Here is a 16,770-nt window from a genome sequence, read left to right as displayed (position 1 = left end):
AAGGACAAGGGAAGACCAAGGCGCTCGCCTGTCCGCAGTCACGAAGGACGCCCGGCGGGCACACGGGTGGAGAGGGGGCCGGGGGCGCGGGGTGGTGAGAAGGTTGGACGTCCTGCCAATCACTCTACATACACACTGTCTGGCTACCGGTGTGGCGGCGCTTAGCTTCGCTGTGCCCGGCTCCTCTCAGGTTCCCTCCCAGAGGGTCGTACCTGCGCATCCAAAGGCGCGGAAACCTGCCCCAGGCTAGGGTGTGGCTGGACTCTCCTGGGCCCCACTGGGTCCACGCTCCTGTCCAGTGGGGAAGATGGGGTGCAGACCGGGACACTCGTGCCTCCTGAGAAACACGAGGATCAGAGTCCGTGTGCGTTGCTCTGGGACTTGTGAGATGATGGGTGAACTCCAGGTGGAGGAAGCTCCTTCTCTGCGCCATCTGCCCTGGGATGTAGCGGCGCTCCTGGCATGGGAGTAACTCCTGCTCTGGACGGGTCTTGTTCGCCAGTGCCTGTGCTGGGGTTTCTAGGGGCCTGGGTGCAGCCTTTGGACGAGAAGGACTGGGCTGCTGTGCCAGACGCACCAGGGGGCCCAGGGAGCAGCAGGCCTGGTTCTGCATCTCTCCCCAGTTTGTGTGTGTACACATAGGTGTGTGCATTTCACGGTGAATGGTTGTGTACATGCACTTGTGTATGCACATATACATCACTGCCTGCTTGTGTGTGCTCATGTATGATGTGTATATGCTTGTAGATGAGTGCACTCACCTGTTAGTGCCTGTGACTGCTCTGCCACACTGGTTGCTCTTCACCTTCCTGGCCAGTTACCTCCTGTATGTCTCACATTTTGTAGAGGAGGCAGGAAAGGAAGTGGTGGACATGGTCTCTGGACTGCTTTGCCCAGCTAGCCCTGAGCCTGCAGGTGCCTCTTGCCTTTGGCAGTCCTGCAGTGCCTGCCATCCTGGGCACTGACAGCAGCACCTCCCTCCTACACAGGGGCTAGTTCCTGTTCCACATCTTTCTTTCTACCTCATTCTCTCATATTCATTTATTTTAAACACTATTGAAAATGTGAGTATGTTTTACATAAAGGCCTGCATTAGGATGGCTTTAAGAAAACCTGCCACCGTTCCCCTCTGCAGTACCTGTCAGGTGTATGCCTGGGTGTGACGGTCAGGGAGCATACACGGGAGGAAACTGGAGCCTGGCTTTGGGCTGATCATCAAGGACACACAAAGGTTGTGCAGGAGGCAGAGTTTCCCTTTGTCCTGAGTACAGGGCACTGCGTGCTTGGTAAGTAGGGGTCTCTGATCATCTCTAATTAGGTCAAATGCAGCTTGCAAGGGAGTCGGTTCTCCAAGTCTAGCTACAATTACATGAAAACACCCAGGGGCTCTCTTTTTATAAATTCAAACAGATGCAATGAAAGAATGACTGGTATAAGAAGATTCACTTTTAGGATTTTTTTTTAGTTATACCAAATGAGTCTCTCTTCATTGTGAGGAAAAAAAGAATATTCTTTACAATGATGAACACTTTTCCAGTTCCTTTCGTTGTTCGCTGAGTTCAGTGTTCACCTTTGACCCCAGATGTCTCTATATCCCACAGAGCAAAGGTGAACTTTAGCGAAGGGGTGAGGGTGGGAGCTGAGATGACGGGAACTGACACCCTGGTGTAAGAACACCAAGAACACAGTGCAATAATGTGATTTGTGACTTAAACTAAGATAAACATATGTGGTCTTCTATTTGTGGCACAGGGCTCCTAAAACCCTTGGAATTTCTCAAGTGATTTAGAGCATTAAATGTGTCTTTTGTTATGCTAATGACATGGCTTTGCATCTCAGGATGTGGACTGGTTGGCTGCCCAGAGAACCTAGTAGTGAATTCTTAGGTGAATTTCTAAATGCAGCCCTGAGAGGGGACTGTTTCTACTCTCTCCTTCCCGGTCTGGGATTGCCTCTACTCTTACCAGTGGGTCTAGATGCTCCATCAGGCTCTCTCTGGCTGATCTACCCTCTCCGGGCCTCAGTTTTCTTACCTGCACAATAAGAAGGACAACAGTGGCTTGCAGATGCGTTAGGGTTAGGTGCAGTGCAGTGATCTAAACATGCAGCAGGGAAGGGTTCAGCCTTCCGCTCCTCCTTTTTCTTTAGCCACCAGGAGGAGCACAGGCCAACGTGGAGTGAAGTATCTCCAAGGAAGAGGACGGAAGACTTTCACTCAAGTCAGACTATCAGTGAGGAGGGATACCAGGGGCAATAGAACACGTTTGACAATGCATTCCCCTTTCCCGAATCACAACAAAATCAGCATGAAATAACATGAATAAACAACAGCACAGTTCTTCCAAACACAAACACATCTCTGTTGTAATCTGGCATTTATTTACTTTGCAGAGAAGTCTGGGGGCAGGTTTGGTTTTATTATTTTTGGGGTAGACTGTTTTGCCCTTCAGATCGGATCCACATGGAATCATCACTTGTCCGTGTCTTTGGTTTTTTTTAGGATGTATTTGGCTCTGCATTTCGTCATTACGTTTTCCTGAAGCATCATAAGTATATAGTTTTTTTTCCAGATTTGGGAAGATAGAGACACTTATCTGCTTATTATTTGGGAGATAGGACATTCAATAAGTAGTTTTTAGAATTAAAATAGACAGTTTAGGTAACTGCTGACATAAAAATGACAAAGATAATTACTGAAAAAGAAATTATGCATATATGTAACTAAGTGAGGTCAATAAACACAGTATGCTTAATATTTTACAAAATATTTTCAAGGAACAGAAAGGGGAGAAAGTGCAGAAAAGCAAAATGAATTTCTACTGAAATTCTATCTTACAGATTAAGGAGTAGATGCTTTATTTGTAACTTTGAATATCAGAAAATTAAGGTAAGATCCTATTGAAAAGTGGAAAATAAATACTCGTGATTAAAATAAGAAGAGTATATGGAAATAGAAAAGTAAAGATATTTTGAATATACAGAAAACAAACAGAATAACAATAAGAAATGACAATCAGAAGGTATAAATGTGACAACAGATGTACAAAAATTATAACAATATATACAATGGATTAAATTTGCTTACTACACAACAAAGTCTTGGATTTTGTTTTGGTAGTAAAGTTCAATCATATACTCTTAAAAGTATATACACACTGCAAAGAAGAACTGAAATATTAAATTACTCAATTAATATTAAAGTAAATATTTACCAAGGAGATATAATAAAATTGAGACTGCCAGAATATGATCTGGGCGTGTTTCCTAACTGCCAGTGACTTTGTTTTCCCATTTGTGTGAAGGACATGATAAAAACAGAACCTCCTCCAGAAGGTTGATATGAGGATGGAATAAGTTAATATATGTTTTTAATCCTCACCCAAGGATATGTTTGTTGATTGTAGAGAGAGAGGAAAGGAGGGAGAGAGACAGAGAAAGGGAGAGAGAAATATCAATCAGTCACCTGCCTTATGTGCCCTGACTGGGCACAGCCTAGGCATGTGGTCTGACTGAGCATCCAACTCACAGCCTTTGGTGTACCAGATGATGCTCCAGATCAACTGAGTCACCTGGCCAGGTGGGGTAAGTTAATATTTATGAAGAACTTAGAACAATGCCTGAAATGTAGAAATTGCTATAAAAGTTTAATGAAACTTTAATTTAAATGAAATTGAATGCATTTATCAAAATAATACTACTTTAAAAAATAAAACAAATAAAATAAATAGTTAACAGTATCAGATCAGTACAGACCAATTAAACATGAATATCAACATTTCCTTTGCCTGAATTTTGCTTCCATATCCAGTTGATTTGCATGGGAAATGGTTCCAGTGATCCTTCCAGAATACAGATTTCATCCCTTGAAGAGAGTTCAGCATTTCTGCTGACTGGAGACCAAGAACTGCACGGCAAATCTGTCGTGACAAATCTGATTCATTTTCCCATGTCGTATCTCCTGTGTGAATACCTTGACTAACTGGACAACCTACCCATCCCGCTCACAGAAATCCTGGGAGAAGAGAACAATCCTTCCTGTTTCCAAACGCATCTGGAAAGCATCGATGCTTTTCAAAGATAAAGAGTCTCATCTACAATGCTGCAAACCCCACAGTGTGTGGTGCTTAATGCCCTGGGACAGATTCAAACGGAAAACCCCACCATGTACAACTGATTAGTATGACTCCATTATTGAGCAATTTTAGCTCAGCTGTCTTGTTCTATCTTCATGAGACGGAAAACTCCAAGCTCCCAAATCACAAAATTCCACTTCAGTAACCACATGATTAAGACCAGTGTGTTTGTCTTCATATTATTAATGTGTCTTTTATGAAGAAAGTGACTGTGGTCTGCAAAATCATTAAGATACAAAAGTCTCCACTGATTCCTGAAAACTGAGCAATTATTTCTTTTGGGAAATTTGATCTCTCAGTTTTTACTTATTTATAATTCAACTAAAAGCTGCTTGATTTCTAGTTTTCTCTACCTGTTCCCTCAAAAGAACTGATGAATTTGGCTGGTCTTTAACCTGAATTCAGTTTGGTAAGTGTGATAGCATGCTTTGACGCCATTTGGAATTTGAAAATAAACTAAATAATAACTAACAAAAATTAAATTAGTGCAATGTAGATTATGCTTTCTCAGACTCCGTATGTCTCAAACATTGAGTAGGTCCCTCTTAGCAGGGATGGACACTGATTGTGAAGTACTAACTTGTTCAGTAATTGTGAAGTAATGCTTGTTCACTGTGAACATTGAATTGATGCCCTCTTTCTCTCAACCATACCTCCCAGAAGTCACCTCAGAGGAGACAAGAATTCAGAAGACAAGAATTTTGTATTTTAGAACGTGAAGTGGGTTTAAGACTTTCAGTTCAAAATCTGCCCATATATTTTACATTATATGGGTTTCTCCTTCGTCATGCTTCAGAACAGAAACTGACTACAAGGGAGGAAGAGTTGATAAGATCCCAGGAGAAAGGGTCTAAACCAGGGAGGCCAGGTAGAAGCTAGACCTCAGTGGGCACCTGGCGAGGAGACTGGCGTTCAGAGCTGGGCCACATGAGCAACAGGCCAGTTAATGCAAAGCGATGCGGCAGAGCCAAGAGGCATGAAATGGCTCCCAGGCAGGGGTGGTGGTTCAGGCACAGAAGTAGATGCTAAGAGCAAAGCCCCAGTCAGAACATCAGAGTAGAGAGCAGATTTAACCAGTGAGAGCCTGGTTGCCTGGCAGAGATGACAGCTTAAAAAGGGGTGGGTGTGGGTCCTTTGGGATGCTGTGCCATTTTGAAGAAGTGGCAGTGAGACTTGCTGCTACAATTAATCAGCGACTTCTGAGTACCCTGTGTGGTCTTTGATACAAGCCCCAACATGTTTAGGCCTCACAGTCCTACGCTAACCTGAAGAAAAAAAAAAAAAAAGGCCTTTCAAAATGACAGGCAACATGCATTTATTTGAGATAAGAAGGATTAGCTATTCCTGACACACTCATTCAGGTGGAAGCCCAAATACTGTATAATACTGTTCCGAGACAGTAGGAGACAAAGGCCAGGGGTATTTATGAGAAAGGGAAGGGGAACAATTTCATCAATAGAAGGGAGGCATTTCTATAGGTGTAGACAGCATAATGTGGTAATGCTAATTGTCAACCATGTCTTTAATTTTCAGTCTTGCAGTCATGAGTCCAGTAGTCAAAATAGCTGTTTTCTTGTTATCTTTGCAAACAGTTCTTTGGGACATAAGACTGCTCTAGGCCCAGTCCAAAGGTTATTTTGTCCTGTTTTAACATGTCAAAGATTCGAGGCATAAGGCATGCAATACTGAAACCTCCAATAAAGTAGGTTTGCAGGTTCATAATAAAATCCCCCTCCCTAAACCTGCGCGCAAACATGGCAGGGACTCAAGGAGAACAAAATGGCATGGGTGCAGTCAGCGAGAACTCCTGCTCCTTTCTGTTAGCACACTGTGTTTATGAGGGGCTAGAGGTTGACTTGATAGCGCCTTCCCAGATGGTTCAGATTTATATCTTTCCTTAGGAGCCCAAGGAAAGTAGGGACTGGTAGGTTCTGCACATCCTTGACTTGGTCCTAACAGTGAAGAAATATGTGTGAGGAGGACGTTGGGTTAGGAGAGAAGCAGTAAAAAAGACATATACCGTTTTTACTGGGAGAACCTACCAGGCTGAGCTAAATTATGGCAACTCTTAGGCCGTTGCTGAGGGAAGTCCAAGAACAAAATACTAAGACTCTTTTATGGCCCACCAGGCCTTGTACACGTGGCCACTATCCAAAACACCAAGCTTCTGACCTTCGTATGACCCCAATGCTCAGTTCTAAGTCACTTGCCTTAACTCAGTTGTTACCATGTCTCTCAGCCCGTTCCCATGATTCCTGACCACGATCCAGCATGTGGTCCTCAGATGCAGCATCCGACGTGGCCTCTGTAGTCCAGGCCTTGGCCTGGCTCATCTCTCTTTGCACCCCATTCATGTCTTCTTTAACTCTCCCAAACAATGCATACTTTGTCTGCGGGACTCAGCATTTGACTGCTGCACGGGTTAGTAACAGTTGGTCTATATTGAGTCTCTAAAGAAAACCTTACAAAATACAAAAGTGCTAGTAATTCATAAAAGAGCTGAAGGATAAACTCTTTTTTTTTCTAGACAGCTCCTATATCTCACCTGATATTTATTTTCATGTCCTCATTTTTAGCACCTCCTGTAAAACCCAATGTTAACTAGATTGCAGTAAGAGCACGTGAGACTTTTCTATCACGTGCATTGCATATAAAATGCATGTTTATTGTGCGCATGAGTGTGAATTCTTACCAAGTTTATTTAGTTGTTTTTTGGTTGTTTGAGGAATGGCCTAGGTTTGGTGGCAGTGTTCACACTGCTGAGATGACCCCAGGAGACAAACATGGAGTCAGGGACCCGGAAAACCAAAGACTCTGGGAAGTTTGCCAACGCTTCTCTTCAAACCAATCTTTCAAATTAGATTTGCAGATGCTTCTTTTACTCAGTGGGGAATCTGGGGAATAATGGAATATTTGTACAGTATGTGTTAATCTAATGATCTATCTCCATTTAACAACTTCAAAGCGTCATAAACACAAGACACTCATTAATGCTTCCAAGTGAGGCATAAAGCTGGCTGGGCGATTTAAAAGCTGAGCCTTGGAAACAAACTGCCTTTGGAAACTGGCTGTCTCTGCTCTGATTTGGGGCATAACCCAGAGAGGTACCTTTAAACTTTCCTTTTTAGGCACAGGACTTCCGTGCAAGTGTTCAGAATACGGGGCTAATTAAGTCAGATGAGCCATTTTCATATACACATTTACTGGGCTGGTCCTCTTGCTTCACCGATGAACACAATGAATTGTATGTAAATGTCTCTGTACAGATAAACTCATGGCACATTCACCTGTTAGTGACAGAGCCATGGAGGTGCTGCCATGTGTCATCGGTTCTAAGCTCCTCTCATGTCTTAGAAGGACAAGCACTCCTCTTTATCAATATCATTTCTTCCACCTGTGCTCTTGGTGACAATTCTCTCTGCCCCTCCCCCCCACCCCCGGACTCTCCAATGACTAGCACTTGTTGAGACTCACTTGTTTCCCGGACGTCACAATCACACATCAACCCTGAGAGGGGGCTATTATTTCCCATTTCTCATAGAGCAAAACCTTAAACCCCAAACCAGAGAGTACGTACTGTTTATGGGAGTGGCAGATACAGCGCTTGAGCTCAGATTTTCTGAGTCTAATTTCATATTATCATGACTTAGTGTGTGGATGAAAAAGGAATTCTGTTAACTAACCTACACAGGGTGATCTGATCATAATTTCCTAACTGGGCAGGTCATGGTGGGTAGTCAGGTGCCCAAGACACATGGCTTCTTAAGTAAAAGGTTTATCTCTGCCTGAAGCAAGCCCTGCCCGTTGTTTCTGTGCACACATTTAAAATAAACTTAATCACTGTCAAGAGAGCCCATAATCGTGTTAATCCTGTAGTCCAATCCCTGCCTTGCAATCTTGCATCTCTCTGTAATCTTCCTTACATTCCCTCCTTAATTTCAAATGCATAAAAGAAGCTGCAAAGCTGTCATTCTCTGAAGCATTTGAAATATCACTTCCTGGCAGTTATCAGTTTGGCTCAAATAAACTCTTATAAATTTTATTTATAGGTTTGGATGTGTCTTACATCAGCAAGTAGCAGAAAGTGTTTGAATCTTAGTGATAATAGAAAGGAAAAGATGGAAAATAAAGAGAGAAAATTCCATGGGCAGAAGACACCTGCAAAGGTACACATCCTGCTCTTTGGAGGGCAGCCGTCTGTTCTGGGCTATATTGCCCTGTAGGCTGGTCCTAATGGGGATCAGGTGCCTCACTCATTAAGATCCCAGACCACCCACTCCAGGTGGCCTCAGTATTTCAGGGGCATTGTCAGACCTCTGGTTCTGTCTTCTTTTTCACTTCCCTTGTGATGAGAACATATCTTTTTCCCGCCCTCCCCTCTGAGGGAAGAAAACATGTACTTCAAATTACCTTTGTTGAGTTCCATTTTCTCTATTGAAGGTTTTAGGAGGACAGACTGCATCTGTAAACCACAAAACTGGAAATCAACACAGAGGTGCCACCCACGGAGAGGAAACTGAAAAGACTGTGCAGGGCAGCCTCCAGGCCAGGCTGGGTAAGGTGACAACCAACAGGCAAAGTGTCCCCAAAGAGCACAAATTGCTGTTGCGGGGGTGATAAGGGCTGAGGCCAGAGCAAAACAATAAATCATCCAAAAGACAAATTACAGGCTCATCCCCCAAAGACGTTTCATGAAAGCCTAATGACTGACTTTTAATTACTAGAGTTTCTTATAAATTCATAAAAAAGGGAGATGTTATAGAAAATTTGGTAAAATATATTAACAAAGACTTTATATACACAAGTGAAATATAATTGGTTAAATTAGTGGTAAATTTATGGTAAAACTCAGTCACAATGGAAAAATGTACATCTACTCGGTATCATTTAGAAATATAGGACCATTGCCTCTCTAAGGGAGAGAACAGGTTCATTGCACCCCCCTCCTTAAAAACAGAGTCAACACGAGGTGCACAACGTTGAAAGGGTTTCATAACAACACCTGGAGGCAGCAGGTGACATTGCTGCTCTGCCCATGTCTTCTCTGCTTCATCACTACAATGCACACCAGCTGCCAGGAACCTGCTTCTCTTGGCCCCAGGTCTCTGCCCCTTGGGCTGCTAGCTCAGTGCACGTGGGAGATGGAAATGCTGGGTGAACGCCTTCCCCTAACCAATGACTGACTCCTCCTGGTGGGTAAACAGCCCAGTTCCCAACCTTCTCTGGGGACGCACTAAGAAGTCTGTGCTCTACTCTTATACCCAGAACTTCCCACGGAGTTAAGAATTATTTGAAGAATAATTTATTTATGATTCTTAAATATTATTATTAAATGCTATTATTATCATTCCTTTATTTTAAGAATTATTCATTTTTGGAAAGTACCTGAGCAGGTTTTCAAAGGAAGTTCAGTAGGAGAGAAGATTTACCAGAATCTTTTAAACTTTAATTTACCCACACGTAGATCAAAGTTATGTAATAGAGCCACTTTCCTTGGAAGCAGAAACCTTGCGTGGGTATGTATGTGTATTAAGAGACTAAATTAGCAGGGAAATCTCTCGGAGGTACAAAGAACTGGGCAAGATCCCATGTGAGAAGTCTGTAAGAAGCTGGACCGGCTGATCTGTGGGGATCAGAGCTATGTGCGCGCCCTCCAGGAAAATGGGCTCTTGGTTCATGTTGGCACATGGCTGCTTGACAATCGGGTCCAAGTTCTCTGCACCCTTCGAGGATTAAATTCCAGCATCATTTTTTTGGCAAGTTTTTAATGTAGAAACCATGTAAAACACTAACAATACAAAGTAATAAATGTAAAATTTGGCTCAAAAGTAATACATCCATTAAGAATTCTTGATGTACATAAATAGATTTTATGGAGAATTTTTTGGAAAAGGAAGCAAAATGAAAGAAAGGAAAGTGAGTTTACACATGTATCCACGCATTAAGCTCAGCATTAAGAGGGGCTAAAGTTGAAGGCCTATTTGCATTTCAAGGTTTTCTTGGAGATTATAGGCACCAAAGGGATCATTTGTAAGAAATTCTTGTTGGAAATAATAGAAAATATATGCTTGCTGCTGAGAGAACTTCAACATACACAGACCCTTCGTGAAGCTTGCATGTTCTGAGCGCCCAGAGGACCACCCATATGTTCTTGCTCATGGAATCATAGTGAGGTTCTCCATGTGGGGACATGGATGTAAGACTTTGGGTGGCATGGGGGCCGAGTGTCATCAGATGCAGCACTGAGACACTGAGAGGTGCAGCTAAGGGACCCTGCAGTCTGCTGAGTGTGCTTTTCATGCCGGTGACCAGTCACTCTTACCTAGGCACCGCAACAGGGCGCTCCCTGCCCCAAATACGTGATGCTTGCAACACCAACTTAGTGCTGGGCACTAAGTGCCAGCCATCTATGACAGGCACAGCATTTACTAGATCCTCCTAAAACATGGACCACCATTATAACAGTGTGAATATTTCTCTCCTTTATCTGGGGTGCTTGTGGGTCCTTTGACTTGCCATGTCTGTTCTGTGGGGTGTCACTGGTCAAAGTACTCCATCTAGAATGCCTCTACATTGTCAGCTGGCTGTGGAGGTCTGAGGGTAGCATGTTTTCATCTTGGATCAGCCAGTTAACCAATCGGGTGTCTTAAGTGACAAAATGAAGACCTTGGACCAGTCATTTGTTGTATATAATAACTTTTGAGGTCCACTGTTTTTCTCTTGACCTTTCAACATTTTATTATTGTTGTAATCTATATTCATACTGGATATCCAGTTTGTTCATTTGAATTGCTATGTAATATTCCATCATGTGAATATTATTTACTGATACATCTGTCCTAAGACTATAGAAGGGAACAAAGTCAGGATTTTGAGGAATTCTGAATCCAGCATCTGGACTACCAAACCCCAGTGTCTGACTCACAATACATATAAGTCTGGCAGGAATCACTGAAGGAAATTTTCTTTAGAAAAATTATTTATTCTTTATTTAGTTGGTTTACAATTTTAATTGGAATTGACTCATCCAATCATTAAGACTTCAAGGATTTATTAGTTTTACTCAGGCAAAAATTAGTTTCACTATCAACAGCATTTAGAAAAATAGTTCCATTTCTTCTTTAGGCTCCTCTGAGTGACTGACATGCTAGTGAAGTGAGAAGGTGGTTGTGAAGGTCAAGTTCAGGAGCTAAAGTGCTGTGTTTTGTAGGAGAGAAAAGTGGGGAAGAGATAAGACTTTGGTTTGAGTTTGAAAATTTGAATTGCTAGCTATAGAAACTTACAGAAATCATATAGTTGCTTTGAACAAATAACCTAATCTGTAGCTGAGAACAATTTTTTCCTTGCTCATTTTACACTGTTGACCTTGCAAATTCCATGAGATAATAAAGGTCATACATAACATAATACCACAAACCATTAAGTAATTTAACATGATGCTATTTATAATTAAAGTTCTCTAGACATACTGTGAATTCTCATAATCATAGAGATGCATATCAATAGAGGTGAGACCTTATCAGTGATGGAAAAAAAGATGGCAGGAAAATTAGGGTAGGAGACGGCAGAAAGAAGAACCGAGGAGCAGGAAACGGCCCAGCTCACAATATTGGCCTCTTACCACTAGCTATCTTCGGTCCAGGGCTCAATTGCTGTTTTAGAAAGCTGTCAGGGTCCCTGTTCCTAATGTTCCTCTGAGCTGAAAATATGTAAATAATTCTTGTCTCAAGGAGGAGCAGCATTGGGAAACCTCATGCTTCTGGGTTGAGGGACCGTTCCAGGGAAGAACCTGCTTACCAGTGTGACTCATGCTTCATGGGCACTGCACACCAGGGTGGAAACGAAAACTGGAACTTCCTTGTAAATTGTTACTTGGCAATAAAAGAGAAAGAGTTCCAAAAAAAAAAAAGAAAAGAAAGCAGTTGATTGTGATAGTTTTTAGCTCCAAAAGATGAATCGCAGCAGAGAGGGCCATGCTGGTTTTGGGGGCAGCGTCCAGACCAGAGTAAAAGGGGCCCATAAGTAAGAAGTCAGCAGGTGTCGGTTAATACTACTTACAATAAATGACACATGTGGATACTAAAACTCCCTGCATGAAATTCCATCTCTAGGGAGAAAGCTGGCGAGAAGCTATCCATATAAAAATCATATTAACACATTCATAAATTGGCTTTGAAACAACACTAATGAAAAGAAAAGTGGTTTGAAGCCACTAAATTTGGATTGAAGCCATGATAAATTGGTGTGGACATACTTATAGGAAATTTTGCAGAAAGTTTGCAGCATCTTGCTGCTGTCTTGTCTAAAATTAAATTTTAGCTTAACCAAGCTTCAAGGATATAGTGTGAGGCCTCGCCTGGCCTGAAGAGGCACTGGAGTTGACTGTCTACAATGGTGGTGAGGACTGTGACTCTGAGGTCACCTGGCCTCCACTGTACTGTCAGCTCCCTCACAACCCGCGTGAACCAGGGCATGTCCTCCCTTCTCTGAGCCCCTAATTCTTCATCTGTAAAAGTAGGGTGGGATAATAATTTGACTTATTTCTAGGTTCTCAGGGAAAAATGATCTCTAAGATGCAAAATCCTGAACACACACCTGTTTCAGTGCTGATAGTTGAAAGCACAAACGGCAGAGAAGAATGTTTTAGGATGGTCAGCAGAGGCCTGCTGGCCATATGGATGGTCATTCTGTTCACCGAACAACATGGCGGTATGTGGAGTCCACCACCTCCTGCGGATGACCGGAGATGGGAAGGCTTGGGATTTTGACTCTGGAGTTCCTCATGAGCTGTTCAAGAAGCCTATCCCAAAGTGGAATTCTTAATAGATGGCTAGGCAGGTTTGAGATACAGACTTGGAATGGCAGCTCTCATTTGGACAAAAGTTTCAGTTGCTTTTCAAAATGCTCTTGAATGAAACCCCAGTGGGAGAAGGGCAGAGTCCACTGCGTGCCGAGGTGTGGTATTCTTAGGGACAGTTCAGGTGTCAGAAAAATAGGACAGGAATATGGATTCCTGGCTTCACGTGGCCCAGAAACATGAATTTATGCTGCACGGTGAATGACACCACTTGGACCACTTGAATAATCTCAGATCACAGCAAGAGTGTATATGGCTGAACCAGAAAATTATCTCCTAGTGGCTCTTTCCCCTTCTTCCTCCCTGGGAGTAATCTGACCCCCATTATTTTGATCTCATTTGGGCATATGGTTACCTCGAATAAAGACGAAAAGTCCCAATTTTCACAGACACTTGGCAAGGTCAGGAGAGCAGTTCTTGCTATAGAATGTCAGCAGAAGTGTCATGTCCACCTCTGGGGTGAAGTCTTGAAGGACAGATATGCTCGTTTCTGCCTTCTTCCTGCTGGCTGGAGAGTGGATGCAATGGCTGGAGCTCCAGTGGCAGAGTTGGACACTGAGGCGATGCTGTGTGCCACGTCCCAGAATGGCTGCAGTCAGATGGCAGGAACCTCTTAACCCTGTGCAGCCAATCCCATACCCTGCATTGCCTGCCTGGACTTCTCTCTGATGGGGGTGGGGGGAGAAATACACATCGCTCTTTTTAGCCAAATGTACTTCCAGGGACAAAGGAAACAACCCATTATTCTATAGACCACTTCCAGGTTAGGAGGCTATTCACTTCCAGAGCAACTCTTTGTTGCCTATTAGGAAGAGATAAGGATGAGGGGAGAGCAGGTACTTCAGGAAACAAAGGAAACATAATATTCTGAAATGCTATAACCAGGAATTCATATTCACAATTTGAACCCAAGTTAATGGTAGAAATAACAGCATGTATTTTTTCTTTATTTCTGTTAGTGTTTGTATGTGAAACCCTCCCATCTTATTAATTGTGGTGTTTCTTACTGTTGTGGCCACACTCAGATAGCTGGTTTGCATGATTGGTACTTTGTTTGGCATCAACCAGTGTATATATTACCATCACTCTTCCTTGGGCGTAGGGCAAGAGTGTGAGCTCAGCTTGCTGAGTAAAGTGTCCAGTTCCATCTGCACACGATATTTTCCATACAGTGTCTCCATCAAGCGTGTGGGCATGCAGAAGAGGCACTGAGGCTGTAAGACACTGCATATGCGGCCAAGCTAGTTGCCACTCCCTGCTACCTGATGAGCAGCAACAGGTCTTGTGAAACAGCTTTTAGCTGAACCAGGGCTGCCTCCTTCTGCTGGAGAACATGGCGATGCCAGGGAAGTCTGTGTTACCCAGGGCTCTCTTCCTCGGTTAATAGTTCACTCTTCACATAACTTATTCCTGGCCCCAGTGGCATTTCAAGTGTTCCAGTGACCGCCCTTGTCACTGAGTAACTGGGGATAAACACGAAACACATCGCCACAGCCCCTCTGAATGCTTCTTTCTTAGGCCTCTGTGCCATACATCATGTTGAGAATCAGTTTCCCTTCTTCAGTCAAAAGATTAATGTGTTATGCAGAGTGGACTCTTTAACTCCAAGGAGGGCAGTGAAGCACTAATGAAGGAGGTTAGGCAAGGCTTTGGGAGAACTCTGCTCATCCTGGTCCCAAAGGTGGCAGAACTGAGCGGGTGTGGTGCTCCCCACATGAACCTACACCAACACACACACCATGACGGGAGAGAGAGGAAATGCCTGCCATCTCCGCTGGGGGCGCTGCTGACTCTGACTTATGAACATAATTTTCTAAACTATCTAGCTGCCCCAAGGTGAAAATACTGAGGCATCTTGTTCAAAGTCAACCTTTACATGCTGAAACTTAAACAGGAGGGATGGACATAGTCTCAGTATTGCCTGTCCTGTTTGGTGGTGGCGTCCACATTTTTGCTGGTCATGTGGGCAGAGATGCCTGTTCCCAGGCCCCAGGGCCATCTCTTGAGCTCCAGCATCTCCATCTTGTCCACAAACTCTAAAACCAGCAACTCTTAGGTCTTTGGATACCAGGGACTTCCTTGTCTGAGATTTGGCTTCACTCAGGCTCCTGGATTCTCATTGCATGGATTTGCCCATATTTGGGTAAACATGTTCCAGCAAATGTGATGCTGCAAAGCCACCTCATTGGTGGCAACACCAAGAGCAAGGCCAGCCTTCCTAGCAAGCCCCTGTGGTGACAAGGGCTGAGTGAGAGGTGTGGCAGGGGTAGCAGCAATAAGAGTTTCAAGTTCTCTTTTTTCTACAAAGCCTTCCCCTGTGGCTTCTGTGTTCTCTGCTCCCTGTGGGGTTCCTTCAGGCAGGTAAAGAACAATCTAGTAAACAGTAGATGCTCACAGCTGACCACTTGGTCCCTATGAATGCCAGGAAGCAACATTATCCATTTTGATTACCAATTCCCAGGTGATACCTGAAGTCTAGGATACTTACCTGTCAGAGACTCTGTTTGTTAGTCTTTTTAATTGGCATCATCACTCTTTGGGGTAGATGTGGTTGATGAAGATCCCTACTCCACAGGTGGGGAACACTGAGACCCAGAGGTGTGAAGGACCAGCCATGGTCCAGGTAGGAATTTGACCTGGTCATCCTGGCCTCAGCATCTGTGCTGTAAACAACATCCCCCGCCTGGGGCTCCGTGGCCACCTCTGCAGGGCCTTAGAGTTCTGTGGTTCACTGGACTCCGCTGGTTTTGCTGGCCCTGGATGTGGAAGCCAATGCTGCTGTTGCTACTCCCAGGCCACTGTGCATCAAGAAATATCCATCCTGAAAACAGTGATTTGGTCAGGATTTCCAACTCTAATGTGTTCATGGTAATTATTCATCCCATCAATGCTGCTAGACTTTCTGAGTCTACAAATAGCTTTCTGAGAAGGAATGTCCTAAGCCACTCAAAGGAAATGATCACATATATGTTTTTCTGATGTTAAGCAGGTCCCTAAAAATTAATTGTTATACTGAACACATGCTTTGATATTTCCCCCCATAATCAAGGAATGAGGAAATAAAGGGGAATCACCCCCTTACAGCCTGGGCATCAATGATCAACACATGTTTGTTTCTTGTTTGTACATTTTCTTTTGAAAAACACCCTGTTTTGCTTACGCCCTTTTGGTCACGGCTCACCTCTGTCTTGGGGGCAATGTGACAGGTGCATACCTGTGATTTTAGCTACAGTAACCAAAGTCACAGAACTGTGCGTGATAGCCATGCTGATTTAGTCCCTGGCTGACCTTGCAGTTAGTTTCTGAGTGCTCTCAGTGACCAGGCTTTATCATGTTCATATTCCCTTGTGTGTCCTATGCTCACTTAAGTTTATCTTAGATTTAAGAAAAACAAAAATATTTTCGTGTTTTTAATCAATGTGATCAGCAACCAAGTTTTACTCTACACAAGGAAGTTTTCCAGCCTCACCCCTCCTGATGTTTTTTTCTGGGAATGCTAACCCGTGTTTCTTAATGGAAGGAATCTGTGATTAAACAAGGTTCAGAAATGCAAGATGGAACCTAGCTGGCAGGGTTTCTTTGTGGCAGAACTGCCACACCTTTAACCTCACCAGGGGTCCTCTGATCCCCTGGGAGGAAATCTAGCCCCCCTCAGCACAGAGAACAGCTTTACTGAGGACCACTGCAAAGGATTAGTAGTCATTAAGATATCATTTTGGAAATGATATGCTAGATTTAAGATTGTAAAGGCAAATTGCTATGGCTTTTGCTTCCAGTGTT

At 43.4% G+C, this 16,770-nt stretch overlaps 1 long non-coding RNA gene across 2 annotated transcripts; it reads left to right on the top strand.

The window, feature by feature from the left end:
* The first annotated feature begins 1,121 nt into the window (after positions 1–1,121).
* LOC128779515 (uncharacterized) lies at positions 1,122–4,628 on the top strand. Of its 2 annotated transcripts, XR_008425523.2 has the most exons (3): positions 1,122–1,286; positions 2,149–3,582; positions 3,809–4,628. It is a non-coding gene; the product is annotated as an uncharacterized lncRNA (long non-coding RNA). The 2 variants fall into 2 exon arrangements; XR_011650559.1 differs by having other exon boundaries at positions 1,122–3,582.
* Positions 4,629–16,770: the final 12,142 nt, after the last annotated feature.

The sequence above is a fragment of the Desmodus rotundus genome, chromosome 1 (genome assembly GCF_022682495.2).
Source record: "Desmodus rotundus isolate HL8 chromosome 1, HLdesRot8A.1, whole genome shotgun sequence".
NCBI classification, from domain to species: Eukaryota; Metazoa; Chordata; class Mammalia; order Chiroptera; family Phyllostomidae; genus Desmodus; species Desmodus rotundus.
This window is presented reverse-complemented; position numbering and strand designations above follow the sequence as displayed.